General features: G+C 39.3%; 1 protein-coding gene across 10 annotated transcripts in view; it reads right to left on the bottom strand.

Annotated features, from left to right (window-relative positions):
• The window catches only part of FUT8 (fucosyltransferase 8), a 270,265-nt gene that overhangs the window by 243,776 nt on the left and 1,092 nt on the right, over positions 1-25,397 (bottom strand). For 7 of the 10 annotated variants that reach the window (XM_006142415.3, XM_006142416.3, XM_006142419.3 and 4 more), the window contains exon 1: positions 25,298-25,377. The exons of 2 other annotated variants lie outside the window; for them this stretch is intronic. The gene's annotated coding sequence lies outside the window, so the exon portion shown is untranslated. Of the gene's footprint in view, positions 1-24,862; positions 24,882-25,297; positions 25,378-25,397 lie in introns of those variants that run through there. One more of the 10 variants, XM_006142417.3, reaches the window with a different exon arrangement.

Genomic DNA, 25,397 nt, shown 5'->3' with positions numbered 1-25,397 from the left:
TAATACCATCCCACACTCCAACGGACCAGGATAGCCACTGGTACAAAACTTTCTTGTATAGTCTTCCTTAAGAATAAAAAAACATTAAAACAAACAAACAAACAAAACAAAACAAAAAACTTTCTATCTGTAAAGAAGTCCAAGAGCAGAACTAAAGTACTCAACACTTTAGCAATGGTTTCTTAGCACTAGGACACTTTTTGTGCATGTTTTATTGTTGCTATGGTTATTTAGGGGATCATTCTTTTTTTCTTTTAAAAATACACCACATTCATGAAGAAATAACTTACTTGCATAGTACATGCTTTTCTTGTTTGTTTTTTTTTTATGAAAAAAACATTCTCTAGTTTATTGAATGAGCAATCTCTGAATCTCTGAGACAATGTGAATTTATAGCAGGCAAGAATCTCCCTCAAAGGAACAAAAAACAGGGAACCAGCAGTTAGCGTAATGGCTATGCCACTGGACTCCCATGTAATTGACCACGGTTCACATCCCGGACCCGGTGGCTTAAAACTCATGCCGGGCGCATGTGCATGCGTGCCCAAGATCCCAAGAGGAGAATGGAGGAGAATGGAGGAGAAGGGATTGCGGCATGACCATCCCCCGTGGGGGGTGATTTCTCGCTTTCTGTCTCTATGTCTCTCTCTGTCTGTCTGGCAAGCGCACATGCCCTATAGCAAAAATCTCTCAAAAAAAAAAGGAACAAAAAATATAGTTTTTATTATATTTTAAATTTTTAAAAATATATTTATGTACATTCAGGACCCTCAGTTCAAGTGCCCATCAAAGTGTGACTTGAAATCATTATCAGAAGTTATTAAAGCAGAGATTCCAATTAGCCTGGATATCCATTCTTTTTCATTGTTTTATATATTGTTTTCGTAAGAAAGAAAAAGAGGCACTCTTGACAAAGTCTCACCATGCCACAATCCTCTCCCCCAGTCTTCCAGTCATCCTGGATCACAGTGTTCAGGCTGCCCCAGAATCCGAAGCCAGGGCCTTCCCACATGGCTCCAGTCCTGTGCGGTATGCCCTACTGACTGTAACACTGAGGTGGACCATTGGAGTGTAGACTCCTCCCCTTAACACCTTCTCCTTTGCTTGGTACAACTTTCTACTTGCATCCATAACGTTAACCTAATATTCTCAGTTCTTCTTCCTTGCTGTTTTAAGAATTTTACTATAATCACTATGGGTAATAACAAAAAGAATAATCATATGGAACAATAGTTTTAAAAATCTTACAAAATCCTGGGACCTCAAAAAGTTTCACCCTCCTGGGTAATAATGTCAGCTAGTCTTCACACATATACCTTCTTGTCACAAGCAAGAATATTACATTTCTAAGCCCCTAAACATTAGGTGATATATTTCAAAGAACTTTTCATACACATATGATATGGTGGTGAAACCAAATTAAGACTTTTAGAGACCTCAAGTACAGAAAACATAACAGTATAACTCTTCATTACCTCACTATTAACTTCAAAATAAAAATATTGAACAACTAAGATTAAGTCGGTCCAATAAATCTGATATTTCTGATTACTTTCGATTACCTTCTTCTGATTACTACTCCAATAACTTTTTAAAACATCAAACAGTAAATGCTTTTCCATTTTTTTCCAAATACATTTTCCTCTGCTTTTCTGGTACTCTGCCTGAACCTTTGATATGCTATTTGTGTTGCCAGCACCAATCTACTAAGAAATAGAAGTAAAAGAAGTTGCAGCTTGAGAAGGCCTAATCTATATCTGGCATTTTACATACATTATTTACAATTCTTACCACATCCACAAAAAGGAGATATTATCAACCCTGTTCTGCTGATAAAGAAATGGCTGAAAGAGGCTAGATAAGATGCCGGAGATCACTCATGCAGTAAAAGGCAGGGCTGAATATCTGAAAAAGGCCTTTCTGTCCCCAAGGCTGATCTATTAGACACACCGCCTATAGGGCTTTATTTCAGAACCAGCTCCTGGACAAAATTTCATTTCAGAGAAACACTGAAAAATGCTATTTAAATGCATCATTTAATAGTACTCAAATTTTTCATGGAACCTAATCACCAATAATCCTAGATAATGGCTGTAAATGCATAGCCAGGACTGCTGCACTGCACAATTCCTGGGAACTTTTTTTTTAATGTGAATTGTATCCCCTGGAGTTGTGTGATACAGCAGCAGTAACCAAATGCTTGTCAGAGGCTTTGTCAAGGCCATTTGTTATTCTATTCTGGAAAAGCACTACTAAAGCAGGTACATATTCTTGGAATGTTAAAGAAAAGTAGTTTAGATACGATGAAAACATACTAAAAATCATTAGTCACTAGGAAAATGAAACTATAACCACAAGGATGTACTAAAATGCACCTATTAAAAGAGCTAAACTAAAAGAAAAAAAAAAAAAAAACATGATAATACCAAATTCTAGCAAGGATGTGGAGCTGTAACTCTTACATATTGCTGGTGGGAATACAATCTAGTATATACACTGAGGAACAGTGTGACAGTGTCTTTCAAAATTAAACGTATGCTTACCACATGATCCTGCAATCCAACTCCTAGGTATTTACCCAAGTGAAATGAAAACTTACGAACACACAAAAAGACATATAAAAACGTTTACAGCAGCTTTACTCATAATTACTTAAAACTAAAAACAAGCCAAACATCTTTCAAGAGGTGAATGAATAAATAAACCACGGTATATCCATATCATGGATTACTACTCAGCAATGGAAAGAAAAGGTTGATTCACAAGAAAACGTAAGTGACTCTCGAATGCATTTTCTAAGTGAAACACTGATAAAAGTCTACATAACTATGACTCCATTCATACGACATTCCGGAAGAGTAAAACAATAGCTATGAAGAAGAGATTAGTGTTTTCTAAGAGGCTGAAAGTAGGGAAGAGGCTCACTACAAAGGGTTGGCAAGAGGTTTGTGTCTTGATGATGGGTAAATACAAATTGCAGGTATCTGACAAAAATTTTAGAACTGTGTATCACAAAATGCAAGTGTTACTGCATATAAATTTAAAAATTAAAAAATGCATGGAAAAGCAAAGGAAGTATGTCAATTTGGAAAAAAATTAAGGCAGGAAAGAAAGAAAATGTTTTAACTATTAGATCTAGAAAGGGTTATCTTCTGGAGATAGTACAGTCATGCGTCCCTTAACAGCCATGATTCCTTCTGAGTAATTTGTTGTGAGGCAAACTGCCATTGTGCGAACATCAGAGCACAAGTCACAAACCTAAATGGTACACCTACACACATAGGCTATGTGGAGACGGCATCATCTTATGGGACCGCTGTCCTACAATATGGGGTACATGATTCCCTGAAACATCGTTATGTGGCGTAGGACCGTTATATGACATGGCCTCCGCTGAACTACCACACAGTAATTTAACTGATTCAGTTCCCTTCCCTTTCCCTGCTTTCTTCTATATATACATTTCTCTATCACCATGTCAATGATTCCTGTTTTTTCCTTCTTTTTTCTCTCTGCCTCCTCAATGACTATAAACTATTGTCATTATTTTATATTCCCTTCCTCTATTTTTCTGATTAATAGTATCTCTATCTTGGGGGCAGTTGGTGGCATGGTAGTTACAGCAGCTGGATCCCACATGGCTGGAGACTCGGATCCTATGGTTTGAAAAACACGTCAGGTGCATGTATATGTGTGCCTAAAACCCCAAGAGGAGACTAAAGAAGAAGGGACTATAGCATGGCCAACCCCTCAGGGGGTGATTTCTCACTTTCACTTTCTCTCTGTCTCTCTCCAGTGAATGTACAAGCCCGATGTCAAAAATGAGACCCTGTTTGGGGTTCCATCTCTCTGTCTTTCTCTCATTCATGGAATAAAAAAGAAAGCAAGCAAAAAAGAAACATTTTTGAAATGTAAAACAAAAAAACTAAGATTTAAGTTTAGGCATTGGGAAGTAAAAGCCAAAAATAGAGAAAGAAAAGTTAAAATGAACAATATATATTAAAGAAAGATATTTAGGGGCCAACAGGTAACATAGTAGTTAAGGTACTGGATTTCCACAAGGCTGACTGCAGTTTAAGCCCCAGACCTAGTAGCTTGAAAATCACGCCGTGTGTGTGTGTGTGTGTGTGTGTGTGTGTGTGTGCTCTCAAAATTCCAGGAGGAGAATGGAGGAGAAGGGATTGTGGCAAGGCCATCCCCCCAGGGAATGATTGCCCACTTTCCCTCTCACTGTTTCTCTCTCTCTCTCTCTGGAGAGGGCAATGCACCCTATAGCCAAAACCCTAAGAAATAGATAAAAATGAAAAAGAAGAAATATGTAATTCAGTTAATCATATTAATATTAGTAACTGATATCAGGTCTATCCCAGAACTCTCCGTCCCCTCCCATAGTAAATGGTTCCTGTCCTTCTAACCCACTTTTGGGGCTGACAATCTATGAAAAAGATGACTCCATATCCACAGGTCACCACAGGAACTGCTGTGACTGCACAGCTCTCCACCCTCATCTGAAACAGGTGGCTGCACTCTTGTCCCTGACCTCTGTTTCCCTCTGTCCTGGGCCTTCCTCCCTTCCACCCTCCCGGGAGCAGCTGCCCCTCCCACAGGGCCTTCAGGACCTGCCTCCGCTAACTATTAGATCTAGAAAGGGTTATCTTCTGGAGATAGTACAGTCATGCGTCCCTTAACAGCCATGATTCCTTCTGAGTAATTTGTTGTGAGGCAAACTGCCATTGTGCGAACATCAGAGCACAAGTCACAAACCTAAATGGTACACCTACACACATAGGCTATGTGGAGACGGCATCATCTTATGGGACCGCTGTCCTACAATATGGGGTACATGATTCCCTGAAACATCGTTATGTGGCGTAGGACCGTTATATGACATGGCCTCCGCTGAACTACCACACAGTAATTTAACTGATTCAGTTCCCTTCCCTTTCCCTGCTTTCTTCTATATATACATTTCTCTATCACCATGTCAATGATTCCTGTTTTTTCCTTCTTTTTTCTCTCTGCCTCCTCAATGACTATAAACTATTGTCATTATTTTATATTCCCTTCCTCTATTTTTCTGATTAATAGTATCTCTATCTTGGGACTCGGATCCTATGGTTTGAAAAACACGTCAGGTGCATGTATATGTGTGCCTAAAACCCCAAGAGGAGACTAAAGAAGAAGGGACTATAGCATGGCCAACCCCTCAGGGGGTGATTTCTCACTTTCACTTTCTCTCTGTCTCTCTCCAGTGAATGTACAAGCCCGATGTCAAAAATGAGACCCTGTTTGGGGTTCCATCTCTCTGTCTTTCTCTCATTCATGGAATAAAAAAGAAAGCAAGCAAAAAAGAAACATTTTTGAAATGTAAAACAAAAAAACTAAGATTTAAGTTTAGGCATTGGGAAGTAAAAGCCAAAAATAGAGAAAGAAAAGTTAAAATGAACAATATATATTAAAGAAAGATATTTAGGGGCCAACAGGTAACATAGTAGTTAAGGTACTGGATTTCCACAAGGCTGACTGCAGTTTAAGCCCCAGACCTAGTAGCTTGAAAATCACGCCGTGTGTGTGTGTGTGTGTGTGTGTGTGTGTGTGTGTGTGTGTGTGTGTGTGCTCTCAAAATTCCAGGAGGAGAATGGAGGAGAAGGGATTGTGGCAAGGCCATCCCCCCAGGGAATGATTGCCCACTTTCCCTCTCACTGTTTCTCTCTCTCTCTCTCTGGAGAGCACCTCCACCTTTGGGGGGGGGTTAGGGGGAGGAACACCCTTTACAGAAACAAATTTCAAATTTGTACACACTAGGGACCAGCAGTTGGCATAATGGCTATGTTGCTGGACTCCCACATAGTCGACCACGGTTCGAGTCCCGGACCCGGTGGCTTCAATTCACGCCGGGCACGTGTACGTGCGTGCCCAAGATCCCGAGAGGAGAATGGAGGAGAAGGGACTGCGTGCGGTGTGGCCATCCCCCCTGGGGGGTGATTTCTCACTTTCTGTCTCTCTCTCTCTCTCTCTCTCTGTCTGGTGAGCGCACATGCACCCTATAGCAAAAACCTCTCCAAAAAAAAAAAAATTTGTACACACTGAATGTGACAGCATGACGATCAAGTGGCAATCTGGCAATCTCCAGCTGGAAACTAAAATGCAGGCACCTGCAGTATGGGTGCCATCTGAAAATGATTCTTGCTTATTAACTCAAAGGAATAGGTTACTTTGTTCCCCCAATGATATTTCTCTTTATTTATGACACAGCATGCACATACACATCAAAGTGTGAGAGTGAGAGAGAGGGGAGCACTTTGATAAGGTCTGGCCACACCACGATCCCTTCCTTCAGTCTTCTTCCTGTTGCATCTTGGGCACTCACATGTGCCTGACATTTCCTGGCTGACTAGGCCAGGAATTCAAACTGTGGCCACCATGTGAGATCCAGCGTCTCTTGAACAGCACATTACTGACGCACCATAGAGCCAGCCCAGGGACAAATAACATTCTAAGAAGAAGAATCTAGAGAAAGAAAAGCATAAGGCAAATACTTGAAAATAAGATGACCTTGTAAATGCAAAGAAGAATAACTAGAATCTACAGAACAGCCAGGAAACTCACAAAATTGTAGGAAGGGAGGAAGAAAAGGCATTCACAAGTCAAATCTGAAGCAGTAAGATTAAAAAGAGTCCTCATGTAGCAATTCAGGTCATTGGTAACAACAGGATAGTTTTAGTGACAAAGATGTAACAAAATTGAAAAAACATAGATATATATTCTATCTTTTGAACAGCTGGGTAAGATTAAAAAAAAAAAAAAGGAAAAGGAGGAAAAAGAGTAAAAGGGTTCTGTTGTTGTTACTGTTTTAATTGCCAGAGGTTGTCTGCTATCACGAGAGAGAGAGAGGGAGAGGGAGAAAGCACCCACCCAATGGGGCACGACCACACTACAGTCCCTTTTCATTTCTCCGTCCTGTCAGGATCAGGGACACACACTCACGAGTGCCTGGCATATTCTTCAAGCCTCTCAGGCAGAGATTCAAACCAAGGTCAGCCACCTGAGAGTCAGTTCCCTTACCCACTAAGCTGTGGGGCTGGCCCTGAGGAAAAGGTTTTGTTTTGTTTCATTAGGCCATTAAAGACATCCTTAGGGAAGACCAAAATAAAATATAAAGGAGTTAACTAAAGAACCTATACATTCTAGCAGATACAAGGGTTAAACATGGTAGCTATGAAAGCCTGCAAGACACATCCCTAACACCAAATGGGAAAGAGAAATCACATAATTTAGAAAAAAAAAAAAAAAAACAAAGGCAAAGCCAAAGAAGCTTCTGTTGGGTGATCTTAATTTTCTTATTCTAAAAAAAAAAACAGCAGCCCACAATGTCTGAGAGCAGCATAATGGAATTTCGCACTAGAAGGTGGGTAGAGGAGATCTGAAATAGCCCTTGTCAGAAATAAAAAACAATTTTCAACCAGTACAAACAAGTACTTTGGGGGTACCTTTTCTAATTAATTGTTCATCCTTCCCATTTTCACTTAACTAGTTGAAGAACTCAGACTTTAGTCTATTTGATCTGTATTACTTTACAAAGACAGTCTTCTATGTATATCTGATCTGATATAATGGTAATGTAAATATGTTTGGTAATGATGTTCTGTATGTCTTTTCTTTCCATTTGTGTATTAGCTATCTATTTTTTCTATGTTATAAAACCTTGAAATTAATCATTCTTATTACTTTTACATGGTTCTGGTCTTATACTGATGCTCTGCATAAATATCAAAGAAGCATTTGATTGCTCAAGAAATCCTTAATATCTATTTTCAAGAACTATATCAAGAATAGAAATTCTAAACCTAGAAATGGCAATATCTTCTGACAGTCACTCATTTATTATTATGAGCAAAAATAAAATCCTTGTGAAAATATGAATGATGACAGTCTTTAATATTTTGAAGCTTCAGAAGTGATAGAAAGAGGTGTATCTATTCTTTTACATTGAATTGTTTCCAATTACACAATTCTCATTTAAGTACTTTATATGCATTACAAATTCAATAGAACATTTTAAAATAAATAAAGCATAGCATATATTCAAAAGAACACTTTTGCCATAAAAACCATCACCTCAGAGCCAGCTCTACAGTGCAATGATAATGCACTGCTCAAGAGATGCCAGAGGGACCAGCAGATGAGGCATAATGGCTACATCGCTGGACTCCCATGTAGTTGACCATGGTTCGAGTCCCGGACCCGGTGGCTTAAACTCATGCCAGGTGCATGTGCATGTGTGTCCAAGATCCCAAGAGGAGAATGGAGGAGAAGGGATTGTGGTGTGGCCATACCCCATGGGGGAGGGTGATTTCTCACTTTCTGTCTCTCTCTCTCTCTGTGTGTCTTTCTGGCGAGCACACGCGCCCTATAGCGAAAACCTCTCCAAAAAATAAATAAATAAATAAATAAATAAAGATACCAGATCCCACATGGCACCCATGTTTTGAATCCCTGGCCTAGTCAGCCTGAAACACACTGGGCATATGCTCGAGTCCCCACAATCCAAAAGGCGAGAACACTGGAGGATCTCTCTTTCTTGCTCTTTCTCTGTCCATCCTCCCCACCATGCCAAGCATGTATGTCCTATAATACATAGCAAGGAAAAAAAAAATCCACCTCAGAAAACTCTATGCTTATTCCTAGAATGCTGTCACTGCATAAAAAGCTTTGGAATTCAACTTTTGGAACTGCTTTAGTCTTATCATGATTTTTATAAAAATGTCAGAAATAACAAATCTTCATACATTAAGCACAGGTTTGATTTGGGGATATCCTGGTTATCATGAAGTGGCTTATCTAAATTAGAAATACTGCTTTTGAACAAAGAGTGACTACAAAACATGAAAATTTTCTTATGTTGCTGTAATTATACCATCGTTAAAATATATCTACAGCTATATTTCCCTTCTCCACAGTGTCTGGTCTGTGGGTTACCACTTACACACTCTAGTATGCTGGATGAAAATAATGTTCAATCATTTTACAGCCTAGCTTCCTACTACCACAGGAAATGTAAGAAGCCTTCAAGGTTTCTGAGTCAAAGTGTTGAATATGTGAAAATAGTTACAGCACCCTAATTTTTTTTAAGAGAGATTTTTGCTGTAGGGTATGTGTGTTCTCCAAAGAGAGACAGAGAGACAAAAAGCAAGAAATCACCCTCCCAGGAGGGATGGCCACACTGCAATCCCTTCTCCTCCATTCTTCTGCCAGAATCTTGGGCACATACACATGGACGCCCAGCATGAGTTTCAAGCTCCTGGATCCAGGACTTGAACCACTACATGGGAGTCCAGTGACATAACAAATATGCTATCTGCTGGCCCCACAGCACTCTAATTTTTAAATTTAACTAGTTGATATTCAGGGACTTTTCTTTTTATATTATATTAAAAATAAACCTTACTCCTTTGACACATATCTGATACCAGCCTACTCAGTAGTCTACACCTGTTACAAACATACACATACACATGTATACACATACACACGCCTGTTTTTTAATTCTTTATGCATGTAATGATATTCCTAGTTTATAACCTGTAACCTATCAGCCTTGCCTCCAAGACAGCCTTCATAAGACTAGGCATTTATGGTTTTTTGTTCTTCTTTGAAAAACAGTCTAATCTCACTTGGCTGCCTTGAGCTTAGGTTAGCACAAACAACTAAAATTACTCTATCCAATCTTCTACCCCCAAAACAAAAAAGTAATTAAAACAGCATAATCTTTTCTTTTATTTTTATAACAAGTATTAAACATTTTTGAACCTCTACTTCAGAGAATTATTCAACTGTGCCTTTCTCCTCTTCAAAAGCTGATCAGACTGAGACATAGCATTAAGACATGACACCCTAGAAGGCTGATCCACAAGGGAAGGTTTGACTTCATATCTGGAGACCTCCCAGAGAGTGCCAGACATGCACGTGACCAGGGTCCAGGACTGGCTGAGGTTGCAGTGGATCCCAATCTCACAACACTGTTGGCCGTGCTGTCTTTTGCCGTCTCTCAGAGGCTCATGGAAGAAATAAGCACATTTTTAAAAATCTTTATTATTAAACTCAGCATTCATTATTATCCCTAGTCTCAGAGTTGTGTCCATGAACTGAGACATGCCCAATAAAAAGTTTAATCACCCACTTTGATTCCTCCAGACAGCCCCAAATATGTTCAATTGCTGAATCATCTACTAGACCATGTATTGGCCTGTTAAAGCCACCATCACACAATTCTGAGAGTGGATACTTTATAAACAATCAGATATTTATTCCTTATAGTGCTAGAGGCTAAGAAATCCAAGACTGAGGCTGTGCGAGCTTAGGGGTCTGGTAAGAGCTCACTCAACTTCACAGACGGCACTTTCTCAGTATATCTTCAAATGTCAGAAGACGGGTACTGTGGTTTGAACATGTACCCCAGAAATCCATGGAGTGGGACTTGATTGAATGGACTGTATTATAAAGATATTAAGTGAAAACATAATTCGTTCGTGGTGTCCCAGGTAAGCACTAGTGGGCAGTGACTGGTTCACAGTGATTGTATCGTGGAGGCAACAGGCTCAAGTAGATGAACGGTGTCTCACAAGACCCAGTGAATTCTATCTCCCGCGAGAAGGGGTCAGTTCTCATGAGAGTTGGATGTTATAAAAGACCAGTCAGGGGGCCATCAGGTGGCATGGTGGTTAAGGTGCTGGACTCCCACATGGTCAACCATGTGGTTCAAGTCCCAAACCCAGCAGCTTAAAAAGTCACAGTAAGCATGTGTGCATGTGTGCCAAAAATCTCAAGAGGAGAACAGAGGAGAAGGGATTGTAGGAGAGTGATTTCTTACTTTTGTTCTGTCTCTGGCAAGTACAATGCCCTATGGCAAAAACCTTAAAAAAAAAATTAGTCAGGAGCTGATCACCTCCCAAAGGCCTCTTAATACCAAGGTAGGGGAGTAGATTTCAATATATGAGTTTTTGGGGTACACAAACTTTAAGATCATAGCAAACCATAAGCTGCATATTTTTTTAACTGCCAGAAGGCACATGTGCTCACCAGAGAGACAGAGAGATAACGAGAGAGGGATAGGAAGATAGCATCTCCCAATGGGGCATGTTCACAGCACAATCCCTTCTCTTCCATTTTTCTAACCTTTTGAGATTGGTGACACATATGTGCACAGGCCTAGCGTGTTTTTCAAACTACTGGGGCCATGATTCAAACTGCATGGTCTGCCATGTGGAATTTAGCTCCCTTAACCACTAGGCAATAGAGCCAGTCCATAAGCTTCAGTTTTTAATTCGGAAAAAGGGGAAGAAGTGGTGGCACAGCAGTAGCATAATGCTCTTCAAGGCTGATCCACGTGAGAAGGTTCCAACTTCACATCCAGAAACCTCCCTGAACATGCACAACACATGCATGCTTGTGATCTAGCTGAGCGATAGAGGAGGGTATCATAGTATGAAGACCCACAGGTGCCTATCTCTCTTGCATGTGTGTTTACACACGCACTCATACATGCACTCTCAAAGAAAGAAACTTAAAACATAGCAGTTATGTTTAAAGGGGACAGTTCAGGTATATTCTAGGAAAAGGTCAGTGAATATATACCCAGCTGTGAAAACTGAAATAGACAAAAGTTAAAACGGGGCCATCTGGTGGTGTAGTGGTTAAGGCAGTTAGATCCCACATGACCAACTGTGTGATTCACGTTCTGGACCTGGCAACTTGAAAAACACGCCAGGCACATGTGCGCCCATGCCCAAAATACCAAAAAGACTGGAGGAAAAAGGAATGTGGCATGACCATCCCTCCTCGGGGGTGGGAGGTGTTTTCTCACTTTATTTTTCTCTGTCTCTGTTTCTCTGGCAAATGCACATGACCTATAGCAAATTAAAATTTAAAAAGGAAAGAAAGAAAAAGAGAAAGAAAGAAGAAAGAGAAAAGGAGAAAACAAAAGAGAAAAGAAAAGAAAAAGGAAGTGAACATAACTCATTTTATTGAGAAAGATGCAGTAGCCTAGAGGAAACAAATGACTTACAAGGTTACACGTTTGTTGGCATACCAACATTTGTATATAAGTCTCCAAATTCCAAGTTCAAAGCTTTTCTAATGTATACATCATTCAAAATACTAAACACTACTAAATTAAATGAGGTAGATGCAAAAGATTACATATTATATAATACAATACAATTCCACTCATGTCAAATTTCTACAAATGCCAAAATTATAGACACAAAAAAGTAATCAGCAGTGGGGTGCAGGAAGGAGCAAGAACTGATGGCAAATGGGCAGGAGAGCTTTTGGGAAGAGGGAGATGCTCTAAGACTGGACTTCAGTCATTGTTCCACAACTGCACATACTCACTAACACTTGTGAATTTTATGGTATATAAATTATTCCTCGAAAAGGCTATTGTTAGTTACTAAGGCCCAGCCACAGTCGCACAAGCAGGAGGATGCTGCTGTATGTGTGGTGTCTGAGAAGCTGCACAGGAGTCCCAATTCGGTTCCCATCCCAACTTGAATGGGCTGGATACAGTGTTACGAACCTGCAGCTCTAGCCCTTCAGGAGGCAGAAGCAAGAGGATCAAACATGGCAAAATCCTGTCAAAAAAATTATTTCTCTATCTCTTCCTCTCTCAAAAAAAAAAAAAAAACTGCTAAGAAGAAACTCAAATACAAAGAACACAACAACTTATAATGCAATTAAGCCAATTATATAGTGGCAAATTATCTAAACAGACATATCTTTAAAAAAAGAAAGACCTCCTGCTGGCCCAGAGTTTAAGGCAGCTAGATCCCACATAGCTGACTTTGGTGTTCAAGTCCAAGATCTGGTAGTTTGAACCTCACACTGGGCACATGTACCTGCATGCCCAAAATCCCAAGAGGAAAATGGAAGAGAGGGGATTGTGGGCAGGAGTCAGCAAATTAAAAGAAAGAAAGGAGTGGAAGTCAGGGTGAGTCAGTGGCATGGTGGTTAAGGCAGCTGGACCCCACATGGCCAACAGGGCAGTTTGAGGCCTGGACCTGGAGACTTGAAAAATACCTCAGGTGGAGTTATGCCTGCCCAAGATCATGAAAAGAGGTATGGAGAAGGGATTGCAGCATGACCATCCCCAGTAGGGGGTGCTTTATCACTTGAAAAAAAAAGAAATATAAATGGTCTACAGGTATATAAAAGAAATGTTCATCATCACTAATTATCAGGGAAATGCAACGCAAAACCACAATTCTAGGACTGGCACTATGACCTAGCAGTTAAAGTAAACCAGATCCCACATGGATGAATGTGGTTTAAATCCCAGGCCCAGAGGCTTGGAAAACATGCCAGACAAGAGTGGGTGCATGCTCAAAATCATAACAGGATGGAGAAATGCAGAAGAGATTGTAGCATGACCTCCATCGGGAGGTCCTTTCTCCCTCCTCTGTCTAGCACCTTGAAAAAAATTCACAATTATCAATAGATATAATTTCACACTTTTGGAATGACTACTCACATAAAGACAAAAGACAGAAAGTGTAGGCCAGCATGTAGAGAAAAAGAAAGCTTTTTATATTTTGGGGGGGAATGTAAATTAATAGTCATCTGTAAAACAGTACGGAGGTTCCTCAAAAACTTAAAAATGGAATTACCATATGCTCCAGCAATCCCTCTTCTGGGTATATATCCAAAGGAAATGAAATCAGTATGCCAAAAGATAACCTGCACTTCTATATTCATTGAAGCATTATTTGCATTAGCTAAGATATGGAATCAACCTAAGTGTCCATCGGTGGATGAGTGGACAAAGAAAACGTTGAGTGTGTGCAGGTATGAACATATATACACACACATACATGCACACACATATACAACAATTGAATATCTGTTATCGGAAATGCTCAGGGCCAGAGCATTTTAGAATTTGGATTTTTTCAGATTTTAGAATATCTGCAGACACATCTTGAGATATCTTTAAGAAGGGACCCCAAGACTAAATCCAAAATTCATTTATGCTTCATATATACCTTATGCAAATATAAGGTCAGTTTAGAAATTTTCCACTCATGATATCAAGTCAGTAGTGAAAAATGTCCAGATACTAGATTTTACATTTACTTTGTAAAATTTTTTAAATTTCTTTCTTTCATGAACAAAGGAAGTAGAGGGGGCATGTGCCCACACCCGCACGAGGGTCCTCACGCCACATTCCACCCCGGCCCTCAGTCAGCCCTGGACATAGGCACACACAGGAAAGGTTCTGGACCTCAATGGGAATGTTACTACATGAGGTTGCTTCTCAAAGCATTGCTTTTTACTGCTGCACCACTATCTGACCCCAGGTTTTCAGGTTTCATATTAGGGATGCGCGATCTGTGGGTGTGTGTGGGGGGAGGAGCTTTGAAAAGTTTATGGAAAATGTACATTACAAAAGAACTATGCATAGATTTCAAAAAAAAATCACAACAAAATAAATGAACTTTTTGAAGTGTCCTGGAATATACACATGAGCACACATAGACATAACAGAATCTTATTCAGTTAAAGATTTTTTTTCCTGCTGAAGGAGCTAAAAATATGTCATTCTGGCATATTGACTATTTTGCATTAAAGACACTTGAAAAACAGCAAGTGCAAGAAGATCACACTGACCTTTCTTCTACTTCTTAAAAGCAGGAGATGAAATTCCCATGTGAAAGATGCCCTTCCTATACTAAACAGAAAGCAACATTCTTATCATCAAGGACAGAAAGATAAGACAGCAATAATTCTGTACAAATATTGTTAAAATAATTCTTTTCTTTTAAGCCTCCCAATATAATTGAGTTGCTTTACAACTAGTTAATTTCTTTATCCAACTCAGTATTTCCACTCTGTCATTCAGATTTCATTTCCCTGTGAGGACTTCTGTGCCACATAAAATTTATATTAAATAAATATGTATACTATCCTCCTACTGATCTATTACATGTTACTTTAATTCTCAGGCCCAGGAGGGAAGAAAAAACAAACAAACAAAAAAACACCCAAAAAGGGTGAAAGTAAAATTGTGCCCCCCCTTACAGTGTCATTTGCAACAACACAGATGAATCTGGAGGACATTATGCTGCATGAAATAAGCCAGGCACAAAAAGACAAATACTGCATGATCTCACTTACACACAGAATTTTAAAAGGCTGAACTGGCCCGGCCCTACAGCCCAGTTGTTAAGCGTTAAGCTCAATTCATCAGGATCTGGAACTCAAGTGGCTGACCACAGATAAAATCCTGGCCCCAGAAGTCAGAAAAACACTCTGGGCATATGTGAATGTGTGCCCCAAATCCTGATGGGATGGAGAAACGGAGGAAAAAGGACTGTAGTGTTCCCTGCCCCACTGCAGGGTTTTGCTCTTTCTCTCTCAAATGTATGCTCTCTTTGGCGAACATATGTGCCCTCTGGCAAATTAAACTGTTAACTTTGGTTTTTTTTTTTTGGTCAGAGGGCATGTGTGCTTGCTAGAGAGAGAGAGAAAGGGAGGAGAAAGTATCCCATAATGGGGCGTGGTCAAGCAGTAATTGTTCTCCTCTGTATCTCCCTATTGTTGGTTCAGACAAAGGGTTCAGATCTAGGCACACTAGCCCTAGATCCTGACTAGATAGAAGGCTGGGGAGAGGGGATTGCAGCATGGGGAGTCTCTCTGGGAAGTAATCTTCCTTTTCCCTAAAAAAAAATAATAACATGGTGATTAAGATGCTTGACTCCCACATGGTCGACTGCGGTTTAAGTCTCGGATTTGATAGTTTAAAAATCATGCTTGGGACCAGCAGATGTTGTAATAGTTACGTCTGTCACTAGACTCTCATGTCAACCACGGTTCGAGTCCTGGACCCGGCGGCTTAAAACACACGGGCGCATGTCTGTGCATGCCCAAAATCCTGAGAGGAGAATGGAGGAGAAGGGATTGGGGTGTGGCCATCCCACCCAGGGGTGATTTCTTGCTCTCCATCTGTCTGTCTGTCTCTCTGGCAAGTGCATTCACCCTATAGCAAAAAAAAATAAAATAAAATAAATAAATAAATAAATAATCATGCTGGGTGCATGTATGTGCGAGCTCAAAATTCCAAGAGGAAAATGATGGAAAAGGAACTGCAGCATGGTCATCCCAACACCACCACTTGGGGAACAGGGAGGTGATTTCTCACTTTCTCTCTCTCTCTCTTTCTCTCTCTCTCTCTCTCTCTCTCTCTCTCACTATCTCTCTCCAGCAACTGCACATGTCCTATGGTAAAAACCTAAAATAAATAGATAAATAAACAAACAAGTAAATAAACAAACTTAATTTTAAAAAGAAGAGGGAACTCAAACTTTAAAATCCCTTAAAGCTCTCAGGAAACTATATATCAAAAAGTATCATTAAATCACAAAGAAACCAGCTTTTTTCCAAACTTCAATCTTTTTCCCTTCATAATTCCCAAAGGTTATCTTCCAACCTTATATTTACGATGGAAACAGAAAATGACAGGTACTATACAAATATTCGAGTAGGAAATTTGCACGGTTCCTATGAAAACACTTCAGTTATTTATCATGATTTCCTTTTAGGTATTATCTGTGATGCTCTAAGCCTCTGCAGACAGTTAAAGAATAGAGGGTTTATTCTTTTATCTGTTATCTGATCTGACAAAACTGTTTCAAAATAGACTTCTTTAATAATCTCACTTTCTTTTTTTTTTTTTTTAATTTGCTAGAGGGTGCATGTGCTTATGTGAGAGAGACAGACTGAGAGAGCACTCCCCATGGAGGATGGTAACAATCACAATCCCTTACTCCATTTCTCTCTCCTTTTGGGATTTTGGGCATTCATGCATACGTACACCAGGGTGTGGTTTTCAAGTCACCAAATTTAAAACTCAAATCACATGGTCAACCATGTGAGATCCAGCTGCTTTAACCACCATGTCATGACCCAAATAACCTCATTTTTAATTACAACTTTGTTTTTTAAGTTTATTTTTTATTTATTTGCTTTTGACAATAAAATCAGGGATATGACCATGTACACCATTTTTGGTGTATAATTTTACATTCTTAGATCTGTTAAGTGTTTCTTCTTTCATTGCATCTTGGTACCATTATAATTTAAACACTAATAGAGTCTTTTTACTAAGAGGAACCATTTCTAATCACACATTAGCAGGTTTCTTTAGTTCATTATTTGGTGTATCCTTCATAGGTATCTATCTCTTCAGCTGTTCATCCTTGAGAATATAATATTCTTTTTTTTTTTTTTGGAGAGGTTTTTGCTATAGGGCGCATGCGCTCGCCAGACAGACAGAGACAGAGAGACAGAAAGCGAGAAATCACCCCCCGGGGGGATGGCCACGCCGCAATCCCTTCTCCTCCATTCTCCTCTCAGGATCTTGGGCACTCACGCACACACGCCCGGCGTGAGTTTTAAGCCACCAGGTCCGGGACGCGAACCGCGGTCGACTACATGGGAGTCCAGCGACATAGCCATTACACTAACTGCTGATCCCAAGAATATAATATTGTTTATTCAAAAATTAAAAAAAAATCTTATATCTCCTACCCTATTCACATTTGACAAACTATTAGAGGCATCGAGCTACTGATAATACTTGATATATAAAGGGGCATTAACAATAACCAGAGTTTTAGTTAATGGAGACCTCAATGTCTGTAATTACGTCTGAGGAAACAGGATTACTCAATACTAATCCTCCACATTTCTCTTGCTGATTTCTCTCTTTCCTTCTCATGTTATCTGGCAATTAACAAAAACAATAGAAAAAAAAAGTTTATTGAACCTCTAGGGCTTAGGAACATGTCAAGTGAAATTCTTGAGGCCAAAGGCCCTTCCTTTATCCCTGGTAAACTGAACTTCAGCAGCAAGAGAAATATATCAAGTAACCAATAGGCCATGGGACCTGCCTCAATAAACTTTTATATAAAAGAGGAAAACTCTAAAACATAAAAAGAAATCAAAATATTTACCCTGGCTTAGAACAGGTTTTCTCAGAAATTAACACTTGGAAACTCAATCAATTAAGTAGTTATTCAAAGGGCTCAAAACATAATACAATTACCACTAAATCTATTTCTTCTTCAGGTTCAAGTAAAATTCCATGAGTTGGAGAAACCAAATAATTCAGATACCAAATGATAAAGCACCCTAATTATCAAGCACACTTCCGCCTTATGAACTTTTACGATAAACTGGCATAAATCTGCTAACCATAGTCCAATGAGTGGAAAACATTTTTGCTCATTTTAGTTTCAGAGTTAGTTCTCTTCAATGGCAATAGCTGCTTTGTGTTGTGTTTTTACATCAGAGAATTGCAATTAGGCACATAAAGAAGGTGAAGAATTAGTTTAGTTTATCTAAAAATCAACTTCTTATAGTCAGAAACCATAGATGAAAATAGAAATAACATAAGAGACACGAGAATGCATTACAAGAAAGTGGTAGAAGTGATTGTAATACATTAAAAATTAAATAGAACAATACTGTGATACATGACCATTAACAATAAACTATTTCCCACATACATTTTTATATGGAATTACAAAATCCTTCATATATATATATATATTTAAGTTTTTGCTATAGGGTGCATGTGTTCACCAGAGATATACACAGGGAGAGAGGGCAAGTGAAAAATCATTCCCCTGGGGGGAATAGCCACGTTGTGATCCCTTCTCCTCTACTTCCCTCTCAGGATTTTGAGTACACACACACACACACACACACACACACACACATGCCCAGTATGTTTTTCAAGTCACTGGGTCCAGGACTCGAACTGTAAAGTTGGTCACATGGGATCCAGTTGCCTTAATCACCACGCCACTGAATGGCCCCTAAAATCTTTTTTTAAATAAATAATATTAAGCCCTATACAACTGAAGCTTTTCTAGTCTCATGTCTTTATCTCAAAAGGAAATGAAATCATTATAAAAACCCTACTGTAACATAAAAACTAATATTTTATCTGGAAATGTTCCATGACCTCTAAGAAAAAAAAAAAAACTATAAAAATGGTCTGTTCCCATATTTCCTATCACTATTGGAAAAGGATGATGAACAGGCAGAATAAAATAGAGGGATGGAGAAAGCTGAAGAAATCTCCCTCATCTCCAAATAAGGTAAGCTCATCAATCAGTTTGATCTTCTGCCTCTCTCAACTTCTCTCTCACAGACAGACCCAAGGCTCCAGATAATAGCTTTAAAAGATGCTGCAATATTTTCTCACTTTACCACTAATCAGGATGTTGGTATTAAGTCTATTAAAAAAAATTGCAAAAATTATTTTTTTAAACTAGCCTACAGGATACTAGCTGACATTAGTATGCCTTTACAAATTGATGGTTTGTAAATATTGTTTATATTCTAGGCAAATTTATTTTGGTTCTAGGTATTAATAGGATTTGATAACTGCGTTAAAGTATATGAGATAAATAACCAGCCACAAAATTAGTAAAAATTTAAAACTCATACATGGTCCATTAACAGTCTTAATCAAGTAAAATTTATACAAACATAAAATAAGCTCATTTCCATTGTATGTTCAAAATAAATTAGAGGACCCTATTACCATTTTACTTTTGTTCAAGTTTGTAATAAAAAAGTTATAGCATTTATGCACTTAATGTTTGTATCATATAATGCTTCTCATAACTCAAGATTTTAAATAGATAGAAAATTAATATCAGCATTTTACTATTAATTTTATAATGTAAACTTTATACAAACCAGTTATCCAAGCTGTAATAAGATCTTTTAAGTCTGTTTTCATAGTCCGTATTTTATATCTATTCAGTTTAGCTATTTGGAAAAATAAATTTGAAAAATCGGAGCTCTAACATACCACATAAAGAACATTTCAGTAATGATTGGTAATTTTTTTTTAAATTTCAGCGAATTAGTTATACTACGGAACTAATAGTAAAGAAGAGGCAGAAAAAATAGCAAAAGCAAATCTGAACCACATCTGCTCTAGCTTTACAGTGATATCATTTGTTAACTAAAAAAAAAAATCTTCTTTAATTTGTCAAAATAAATGAATAGGGTTAAAAAAAATGCTTGTAAGTTCAAAATGTATTTCCCTTTCGCACTGTCATTTTCTGACCGGATATACTATCTCAAAAAAGGTATTTTCGCTCTTTTAAAGATTATTCATTTCTCCCATGAGAGACAGAAAGACAGGCACCCCCAACAGGTCTTCTCACTGCAATCCATACCCTGTCTCAGCCTATAGAGATCATGGGCTTGCACTCACACAACAAGCTCGGGAGGCCTCAGAAAACAGACTCAGGGTCTTTCTCATGTGGGTCTAGTTACATTACTACTGTGCCAATACCTTGCCCCTCAAATGGATACATTTAAAAGTAGTAGATGAGGGACCAGCAGTTGGCATAATGGCTATGTCACTGGACTCCCATGTAGTAGACCGTGGTTCGAGTCCTCGACCCGGTGTCTTAAACTCATGCCAGGCATGTGTGCATGTGTGTCCAAGATCCCAAGAGAATAAGGGATTGCTACATGGCCATCCCCCCAGGGGATGATTTCTTGCTTTCTGTTTCTCTGTCTCTCTGTCTTTCTGGCAAGTGTATGCACCCCAAAGCAAAAAGCTCTCAAAAAAAAAAAAAAAAAGAGTAGATGAACAAGATATTATGTTTTTGCCAAATACCGTCGTCTTGGGACCAGTAGTTAGTGTAATGGCTATGTCACTGGACTCCCACGTAGTCGACTGCGGTTCGCGTCCCAGACCCAGTGGCTTAAAAACTCACGCCGGGCGCGTGTGCATGCGTGCCCAAGATCCCAAGAGGAAATTGGAGGAGAAGGGATTGCAGCGTGGCCATCCCCCCTGGGGGGTGATTTCTCGTTTTCTGTCTCTATGTCTCTCTCTGTCTGGCGAGCGCACACACCCTATAGCAAAAACCTCTAAAAAAAAAAATTGTCTTCAAATAAAACTGAAATGAAAGTAACCCTACAACTCTACTTTCAGTAAAAAGTACAAGAGTAATCCTTATTTTGACACATACAGCATAACCCCATAGGTCCTATTTGTCTTCCATTAAAAGGAAAGTGTACAGTATTGTATAGTTTATATGGTTTATATGTTCAAAATATTGTAGAGATTGATATAAAGTCATTTAATCAAGAACAAAAACCTTTGTCAGGTGAGTGATAAGGTAAACTTTATTGGTTTGATTTCTAATTTTTCCACAGAAAAAATTGTGAGATTAACAGGGTGACCATGTAGGCAAAAAATAGCACAATGCAGAGGAAAAGAAAGGTTGAGATTTGAGACAAACTCAGTTTTTAAACTTTTTTTCTCTTTTTTTTTTTTTTTTTTGAGAGAGAGAAATTTTTGCTAAAGAGCATGTGCACTCACGGGAGACACAAAGAAAGAAAGACAGAAAGTGAGAAATCACCCCCCAGGGGGCCAGGCCACAGCACAATCCCTTCTCCTCCAATCTCTTTTGGGGATTTTGGGCATGCATGCATGCACGCACATAGGCCCTGCATAACTTTTAAGCCTCTAGGTCCCAGAATTTGAACCACAGTCAACTACTGGGGAGTTCAGTGACCTAACCATTACGCCATCTGCTCGTCCCAATTAAACAAAAATTCTTAAATGTACACATATTCCCATATACTACTACTATTCTTATTTTGAATTGTTAAAGGTTGTTTAAAAGTCACTTGTAAATATCCTCTTCTTTTAGACATGTTTAATTGTCTCATTATAACAAGCTAAGATTTTAAGACAATTCAAACTGCAACGAAGAAACTATACTATAAGAAATGTAAGCCACAGAATTACTAAGAGGAGAACTTGAGGGAATCCTGTACTGGTCTGCTAAATTCTATACTACTGTTGACTACTTAAGACCAGAAGCTAATATTTCACCTGAAAAGGACCTGTAGGACCAGTATTGGTACAGGGCATAGAATATAAAAGCCCTGTAATAGTATTATCTTCAGCTTCAGAGTTTAGAATACTTGATTTTCAAGTTAAGACACTTATTAATATTTTTAGTACTTATGATTATAAAATGGAATGAAATATTCTCTTTTCTCTAGTCACCAGAGGACACATATGTTTGCCAGAAAAATCCAGAGAGCAGAGAGAATGTGTGCATCCCCCAATGAGACATGCTCACATCACAGACCCTTCTCCATTTCTCCATCCTGTCAGGATTTTGGCCACACATACACATGCACCCAAGCATGTTTTTCAAGCCATAGAAGCTGGAATTCCAATCCCTGTCTGCCATGTGGGGTCCAGCTCCCTTAACCACTAGGCAACAGGGCCAGTCCTGAAACACCTTATGTTACATCTATGATAAATGTACTATCATATGAAACAAGTGTATCTACCATTTAATTGAACCAAGAGATTTACTATAGTTTCTAGTAAATAAAAAACAGCCATTAAGAAAATGGAAGAATCTATTTCTTTTTCTTTCACCAGTAGAAATAACATTTACACAATAAAGAGGTAGCAATAACAAACAACCCAACCACTATTCTCAGAAAGTTGAATATTCTAATGATTTAATATACACACCATTATCAATTTATAAGTTTGGAATTAAAGAATATATGAATAGTAAAAGTAAATTAAAATACCTGATTAGTTTAGAACCCTCAGAAAGTGGCATGGACCACAAAATAACTGTTCCATATTCATAGGCACAAGTTCAATGTAGTAGATCAGCTAGACTCACTGCATTACATTGCAGGAGACATTGGTGAAGAAGTGACCTTGGGATACTGCTCTCCAAATGTCTGAAGGACTCAACTCTTCATTGAGAGTATTTCTACTTTTGATACTTACCTAGCTTCCTACACAATTGATATCTTTGCTTATAAAAACTTTTTTTTTAATTTAGATACTATAAAGAAAGCATTAAAGAACATACAACATGCACAAAGGGTCAAGAACGTATGCCTTCCTTCTGATGCACTGCACAAGAAGGTTCAGAAAATACTGTCACACACTCCCAATTCCGGAAAACACTTCTAGAGATTTTAAATGAAAAGTTTAATAAATCTTAAACATCTACTTTCCATTATTTCAGATAATAAGATTTTTAAGCTAGTTTGTAATACAAAATATACGCATTCCACAAATAACTATGCACAGATATATGCTTGTATCAATTCCTCTACTCTTTTAATTAAAAATTTATGTTTCTCCTGGTCATAAAAGTCTGGTTTTAGGGGTTTAAAAAGTTCAAGCAGCTATTAAGCTATACTTTGCTTTGGCACTAGCTCCCCCTCCAGACCAACCTATTAATAACTACATTTAAAAAAATAAACAAGTAAGGAGCCCAAGTTTTTGCAACCCATTTACAAATTTCAAAAATCACTGCTTTTAGGGACATTCCAGTTCCTTAAAAATAATTGGTTAGAATTTGTAAGAAAACATTGTGAAATATAATTGAAATTATGTTTTCCAATTCTACACATCTTAAATAGAACTGACTTGTAGGAAAACAACTTCATCCAACATTTTTATAGTCAAGAACATCCTTAAAATACAACCTAGACAGTGCCATATTTATGGGAATTACTTTGCATCACTATCCTAATGAACCACAGATACCCTTCATGTTAACTCACTGCTTAATCAAAGAAAGACTATTTTTACTTCTCTTTCTGCAACCCATCCAAAGTTTCATTCCAGCTGTTAAGTTCAATTCAAACAAAATCCACAATATAGCATAGAAAGCAGCAGAAGGAAAATCCATGCATCCACCCTTGCATGCTCCTTATAGCCTAGGCATTGTTAAGACACTACATTTTTGCATACTAAATCTGTAAAGTCACAATTTCACACGTTTGAATTCCCATCTTCTCTTACTACTGTAATACTTACAAATTAGTTAAGACTTTCTATACACATCTTACCTTGTATTTCACAAGGAAAGCAATGTACAGGGCCATATTATTTGGCATAGGGTTTTAGGTTTTAAAGTTAAAGAAACTTCATTATTTCAACATGGCTCTGTAACGCTTAAATAATACTCTCCTAAAATACTTTGTGTATGACGCACCCTTTTAAAGAATTATTGCATAAAACATTGAATTTAAATCAAATCAAGAAAATAAATATGCACTTAAACCTAGGAATAGTAAGGAGAGAAAAAAAAAACTATAATGAAACCTCCCTACTGTTTCTATAGCGCCAAGCCAAAGTCAGTTACTTGTGATTAACTTAAACTCTAAACACTTACAAAACTTGTTTTGAAATTTGTTCCGCAAAACCTTGAGGTTTGGTGTTACCTACTGGAGAGTCTGGCTTTCCTGGGTCTACCTCCTTGAGTTAGGATTAAGTAAACTGTAAATTCAAACACAGGAAGGAAGGAAAGGGAAAACACACACACACACACACACACACACACACACACACACACACACACACCATCTCTCACTGCTTTTATCCAAGGCCTAAATCTAAAGGGAAACATACAGCAAAACGCCAGAAGTTCACCAGGGATAAACCCTAACCACGACACTGCCATTTAACTCAAATACACTGCGTCTCTGAAGATTGCAATTCCCAGAGAGAGCGAGCAGGTGCTGCGCCGACAACACACTCAGGCTGGACAAACCTCCTTGAACTACTGAATATGGACTCATTTAACCTTCCCGAACAAGTTTAGACACTCAAAAGACGCCGGTTCATCATTTGCACATCAAAAGGGGGTACAGCGGCACTCTGGCCGTCAACTGCCCAGCACTGGCCCCTCGCCGGGAGCCGATCTTTGTGCGGGTCCACTCCCTGATGTCTAGCCGGAGAAGCCCTCTCGGAAACCCATAACGCGTAACGCACCGGCATCCTCCTCAACACTCCGTGCACTCAGGACCGAGATCCAGGCGAAAGGGTAGGTAGGTGTGGAAGGGAGAAGGGGGACACCTCCCACCCCCGCCCCCATCCTTTGCTCCTTGGCTCCGGTCCCTGCCCTAAGCAAGGATGCGCGACGCCGAGGGCAGCAGCGGCGCTGCTCCTTGTCCCGCCTAGGGCGGCGGATGGCCCTCACCCCCTGCTCACGCCCCCGGGGCTGCGCTAAGGCACCCGCCCCACCGTCCCGGGGGCTCCCTCCCCACTTTTCCGGGAGCCGCTGGATAAGCAGCAGCAGTTGCAGCAACAGGCCCGGGGGTCGCCAGGGGGAAGGGCAGCGACAGCCCCGGAGCCTCCTCCTATCCCGCGCTTGCCCAGCCCAAGATCCCGAGGCGCGCGGGGCCCGGCTCCCAAACGCCCCCTTACCCGAGGCGGGAGCAGAGGCGGTCTCCGCCGTCCCCGTCGCCTCCTCCGCCCCAGCCACAGCCCCCCGCCGCCGCCGCCCCGCGGCCGGGGGGGGGGAGGG

Source organism: Tupaia chinensis, unplaced genomic scaffold (assembly GCF_000334495.1).
Source record: "Tupaia chinensis unplaced genomic scaffold, TupChi_1.0 Scaffold000075_1, whole genome shotgun sequence".
Taxonomy (NCBI): domain Eukaryota; kingdom Metazoa; phylum Chordata; class Mammalia; order Scandentia; family Tupaiidae; genus Tupaia; species Tupaia belangeri.
This window is presented reverse-complemented; position numbering and strand designations above follow the sequence as displayed.